General features: G+C 39.1%; 1 long non-coding RNA gene across 1 annotated transcript; it reads left to right on the top strand.

Moving 5' to 3' along the window:
• The first annotated feature begins 3,430 nt into the window (after nucleotides 1-3,430).
• On the top strand, nucleotides 3,431-4,955 carry LOC122058945. The gene is made up of 2 exons (XR_006133989.1): nucleotides 3,431-3,597; nucleotides 4,381-4,955. It is a non-coding gene; the product is annotated as an uncharacterized LOC122058945 (long non-coding RNA).
• The last annotated feature ends 1,200 nt before the right edge of the window (nucleotides 4,956-6,155 follow it).

Below are 6,155 nucleotides of genomic sequence, written 5' to 3'. Positions count from 1 at the left end.
CAAGACTATCCGAGATTTAGATTCAACTGATTTATTTTTTATTTTCTCTGCTAGTTGATTTAGATTATTAGTTTGCCGATGGTCATGCCGCAGGTGGACTGCAATCTAAATTTCTTTTCTTCTATGGTATCATTTTGTATTGCATTCATTATTTTCTAATAATATTCTTTGCTGAAGAGATGCTCAATAAAAAATCCACTTCTTTTTTAAGATGCATGTGTCGAAGAAAGAATATTTGATTATTATTGAATATAAACCTAGAGCAAGTGGTATGCTTTGTAAATAGTTTGCAAAATGATTTAAAACTTGGAGTGTTACTTTTTTTTTTGTTTAATGTCAACAAAGTATATATTAAGCCAAAAAAGAATGAGAGATTGGTCGAAGCCATACAAAATACAATTAACAAAAAAACCCAACCTCCTATTCCATCTTTGGCACTGCCATCAGTAGAGAAGGACGCTAGGACATTATCAAATAGCCACCCCAGGGGTCCCTAAAGGTCAGATGAACTGGTATCTTAGTTTTCTAGTTGTATCCCAACTTATATCATCAATAGAGAACCTTGGAGGAGTCTCCCAAATGGAGAAGCTCTAATTGTTGCCGCATGTTCTGCAAGGCCATCAACAACACAGTTTACTTCATGGTAGCAGTGTTCAATCTTCTATTGGATCCTGTCCAAGTAGTCTGTAAGAGAAAGCCAGTTCGTCCAAAGAAGCACCATGGAATTGACTTCCTAGCAATATACCAAAAAATTGCTTTGGAATCACATTCCACTAATATCCAATTGAGGCCTCGATGTTTGCCGATCTTGATAGCTTCAAAAAAGCTAACAAATTCAGCCCAAAAGTTTGTTGCAACACGTTCAGAGGAATAGATACCACATAATGGAACTCCCAAGTGATTCATAAATATCTTCTTTCTGCACCAACTAATTCTTTAAATGAAAAAACGAAAAATATATCCAAGGGGAGTATTTATTGTGGGATAGTGCAGTTCTTGCTCGTGCATGAGAGCCAATGGGATCACATGGGGAATCATTCAAAGAAACTTCATTTTCCATTTTATGGAGGGTTGACTGATCATTTTGTCCCCCTCCATGTGTCAGAGCGTAGGAGCCACACTCATGCACTATAAACATTTTCCCAAAAATCCAATACAAATAGTTGAAATTAAGTTGAAAGTTGATAAAAAGAATAAGGCTCCGTTTGGTATCGTTTCTGTTCCAGAAACACCGTTTCGTGTCAAAAACGAAAATTTCAGTTTCTGTGTCAGAATGCAGTTTTTAAACGAAAAAATGGTGTTTCAAAATTTCAGATTTTTATCGGGAACTTTTTTTTTGTAAAATGGAACGAAACTAGGAAGACGGAACTCCATTTTGGAGTTCCGTCCAATCTCGTTTTTTCAGTTTTTTTTTTCCACTTTTTGTTCCAAAAAAATAGAAACGGACCATAACTGCACCAAACAGAAGATTCCATTTTTTTCGTTCCAATAGAACGAAAAAACTCCAGAAACGTTTTTTTTAAAACGATACCAAACGGAGCCTAAGAATGTGCAAGGTTGCTACCGATTCTCCCAAACAGTTTTCGACACAATGACAACTACCACCATGGAGGTCTTCACCGCGAAGGACCTACACCATGCTGGGACTGTTTTAGGGTCTACGAAAGACCAAAAACCTAAGCCATGACCCACCTGCTCCAACCTTGAATAACGACCCCAACCTCAACTACTTTGTGGTTGGTAGGAAATTTGGGATGAGTAATAGAAAGAATGGCTGATTGACGCACCAGCCATCATTCATAGTAGGAGTGGAGGACGTGATTCTGCACCTCATGCGTCGCAATCGTCACCTGATAATTAGTAACCTGCTACTGTTGAGGTTCTCCAAGAACAAAGTGGACTACAGTAGAATCCACGGGTAGAACATCTTCTACAAAGGGGAGAAGGATCCGACTCCTCTCCATAGAACCCAAGGACCAGAGAGTGATCCCATGGCTAGGAGGACCTAACACACGTCTTGAAGTTACGCTTGTCGTGGGATCACTCTCTGGTCCATGGGTTCTATGGAGAGGAATCCTATCCAGAGGAGAAGGAGAGGTAAGACTTTACTCTTTGGGGGAATTAGATGTGAAAGTTCAAATAGGACAATTTAAGTAAATGTAGGATAAGTATAAGGGAGTGATAAAATTTTTCCCTATAAATAATCTGGGAGAAAGAACTCTGCCCATGTTCCCCGCATCAAGTAACATGAAGAAATGGAGTAGACTGTGAAAAGATACTCCTGCCCCTGCCTCAATCTCCCCATTTGTTGAGCGTCGAAAATGAGAACGAGCAAAGTTCTCTTTTCCAAATAATATAGAGGTTTTTTTTCTTTTAATTTAATTTAATTTTATTTTTAAATTTTTTGGGATAACATAAATAGACCAACCTTAAAAGCCAAACACGTATGACCAATTTTATGCTCTATGTGGCATATGTATATGGAATATAGTGGGTTGATGTGGAAGCCACCAACCTTCAAAGTCAATAACTTTTTTTACTTTGCCTACAAAATTAAAAGATAAGAGTCCTTTTATTCATTAAGATCATAATTTTCTTTCGTTAAGATTTGGCAGCCAGTCTCCGCTAGATTCATTATGTTTCAGACTCTTACAGTTGACTCCTCGGCTTAGTGGCCAATGTGACCTTTTTATTTCTTATTACTTGCTTATGATCTTATCTTGCCTCTTAAATTCGTGATTAATAATCATTAAGGATAAAAAAAAATTAAAATTTGATTCGCCCTGTAAGTAATTAGAAAGGAGGAAATAATACTATCCATAAACATGAGTAGTGAAATGACCATCTTATCCCCTTTAGATGTCTTAGAAGGAGAGGAACTTTTGAATCTTTAGAAACAAAAGCCAAGCCAAATCAAGGATCATGAAGGACATTTTTGCAGATGTTGAGGATTGGTATATATCCATACTCCTAAAGCCCACAAATCCGTAAGGAATCAGATCCTTAGTTCAGAAATGGGGCGTCCACCCCTTTAGGATTGGGGCTCCATGAGTGTCCTCAGTTATGGTCCTATTATTGGGTTACACTCTTTGCCCTGGGTTGGAGTTCCCTTTCCTCTCCAAGGGCTTGTCCTTACTCCTTATTTAAGTTCAGTTGGGTGCCTATGATGGCTTCTATATTTTTTTATATTTTTTTTTCTTAATAAAATTGATTACTGATTAAAAAAGAAAGAAAATAAAAAAATTTCAATCTAAACATGATGAACAAAAAACCACTAATATAATGGAGGGTACGGATTTGAAAATTAGGCAAAAAACGCACCCACGTATACCAATCTCTCTCCTTTATCCCAAAAAAAAAAAAGGATATACCCCTCTCTCTCTCTCTCTCTCTCTCTCTCTCTCTCTCATAAATAAGGGACGGAGGAAGGCCCAGACAGCTTGACAAATTTCAGTTATCTTGGCAAATTTGATCATTTACCAAAACAAAAGAAGGAAGAAATGAATCTCTATGCTAATATATGTGTCCTTCTGGCTGTTATCCTTTTTATCCCAACATTGACGAGGGGTAGGGAGCTAGCAGAAAAGCTACGAACAGGTACCATATCACCCACTTTCTATCAATTATATACTTTACATATATCTACCTTTTTTGCTGAGAAGGTAATGGACATGGTGGTTTATAATCAAATAGGTGATCGAAAGATCTCAGGTGTAAGGTTTTTTTTTTGGCCGGTGTCTTGAGATATAAATGAAGGGCATGTAGGGGATGGCTATGCCCGCAGCATGGTAAGGAATCCCCACCCAGACAATAGTAGTGTGGGAGAGGTTAGGTTTGTTTTTTGGGTGAAGTTGGGAGAGGTAGGTTATAGTCCATAAATCAGAAGGAGAGAGACGACAAGGAATGATGCCTTTGTGAGAGAGAGAGAGAGAGAGGACAAATTTATTTATTTTTATCTTAAATAAATAGTTTTTGGGTAGGTTGAGCATCACGGAATTTTTGAGTGAAACTCATTCTAGGGTCAGATGGGATTGTGGGATGTACCATTGCTTCATTTATTTAATGGTAGAAGAATCCTACCAGTCTAGTGTAGGAAATTTCAGATTGTGCAAGGTGTCGTTGACTCTCACTCCATGTGCTTAAGATGCTCCCACATGTCTTCGCATTAGCCATGCATGCTGGTGTTGTCTGTGCTAGACCAGTAAAGTTCTGCCGCTCTTAATTTATGGGAAAACTTAGCATGTTCGAGAAAATGGCTCCTGAACCTAGACACAAGACCAACCATCCCCCCACTGTTTAATTTGAGAGAGAAAGGGGCAAATTGGATCATCATTGTTTACACTTCTATTATCTAATACTTCTCACAATCAAATGCTGCAGAAGAGAAGGGTTCCGCGATAGATCTATCAGACGACGATTATCCTCGTTGTCATTATTGTGGAGACTACGACTACTACTGCGATCGCCGCCGCTGCAGACCTCCAACACCAGCACGGACTCCCCCAGCCCCACCACCAGCCCCAGTACCGAGTCCCCCACCCCCAGCACCCGTACTGAGTCCCCCACCCCCGGCCCAACCGATAAAGCCGCCATGCCATATTACACCCCCAGCACCCGTACTGAGTCCCCCACCCCACTTCCGACCGATACATCCATGCCATATGTATGGTACTGAATTTCGCTGCTCACCCCACTCACCCCCACATGGGTGGCACCCCACTCCAACACAGACATGACCAAGGCTAGCTGAACCCTAGCCTGCTGTGCTGCCAGTGATCTTTGATCTGCAGAACTAATGGCATGTGGCTTTGATTTTATCCAATAATCAAGTAGTTGTGTTACTATGGCTACTGTTACTCCTACTGTAATGAACTGAAGATATATCATTAATCCAGAATGAACCACTGGTTTAATTAGCTATTGCTTCATGAATATGTAGAATACTTTTCGAGTTACATGGTAAGAGGACCTTCATTATTAAAATACAATCTTAATCCGGAAATGATATTTACCAAAATTCAGTCAAACTGAATAACTATAATTTATAAGCTAGTAAGAATTATGTATTTTATTTTTTTTTAATTTCTAATAATGAACTGCCCAATAGGACTTTACTTGAGAGGAGAAAGGAGAATAATAAGGACAGGGAGATAATAACACTCATACATCCGTGGTCCATGATAGGAGTTGGTCCATTGACCTCCTGTTGCATAGGTTCCTTTGGCAAAAACTGCAAGCTTGTGTGCGAAGCACTGGATTCAAAAGATTATTTAATATATTACCTTGAATTATAAACAATGAAATCTGAATGCAAATCCAAAAGATAAACTTTCTGGTAGAGGTACCATCTATGGTTCAACTGCACTATGGCAATAAGTTCCTTAGGGGCCTCAACTAGAAAAGGGACATAACTTTACTTTGTTCATACAGTTGTTACACTATGTATTCATGCGAATGGAGATACCAAATGCGAGTTTGAGTACAATACTTATGTGTGTATTGAATTGGGTTACATGAGAGTCATATATTGACTAATGTCAAATGTGTTGAGAATAAGATTCTCATTGATAAGTTGTAATTAATCCTTGGACCCTTTTTTTTTTAGTAGGTCCCTAGACCTGAAAGGTCCTTATCATTGCAGTTAAGCATTATGTGTCTTGGTGGGTTAACAATTAATTTCTCCTATACTATATGTGCATATGTGCGTGTGTTTGTGTTGATTACAAGGTGTCCATATGTGTATGAAGAGATGCTCAAAGAGAAAAGAATAATCTTTTACATGAATTCTTCTCTCATTTGACAATTTACTTTTCTCACACACCTTTGGCATCTTTCACCAAAGAGAAAAGAATAATCTTTTACACAGACAAAACATAGAATGGGCCAGTATGAGTCCGGATCAACTCCCGATGTGGGAACCCCATCAAGTCTCGCACAACCACATCCCATGGACGGTGGGAGATCTATCCCCACCCATCCCCACGTGGGGAGCGAATCCAAACTTGGTTGGGACATTTGAAAGGTTGATGTTATTGTCTCCTTTCCAATTCTTGATGCACTGAGTTTGGGGGGGTGGGGTGGGGGAGAGGAAAAATGTACAAAAGACCTATCACCCAAATCATGTAAGCCTTGACATGCTATATTGGCCATTTGAG

Source organism: Macadamia integrifolia, chromosome 13 (assembly GCF_013358625.1).
Source record: "Macadamia integrifolia cultivar HAES 741 chromosome 13, SCU_Mint_v3, whole genome shotgun sequence".
NCBI classification, from domain to species: domain Eukaryota; kingdom Viridiplantae; phylum Streptophyta; class Magnoliopsida; order Proteales; family Proteaceae; genus Macadamia; species Macadamia integrifolia.
The sequence above is the reverse complement of the archived record's forward strand: the minus strand, read 5'-3'. Positions and strand labels throughout refer to the sequence as shown.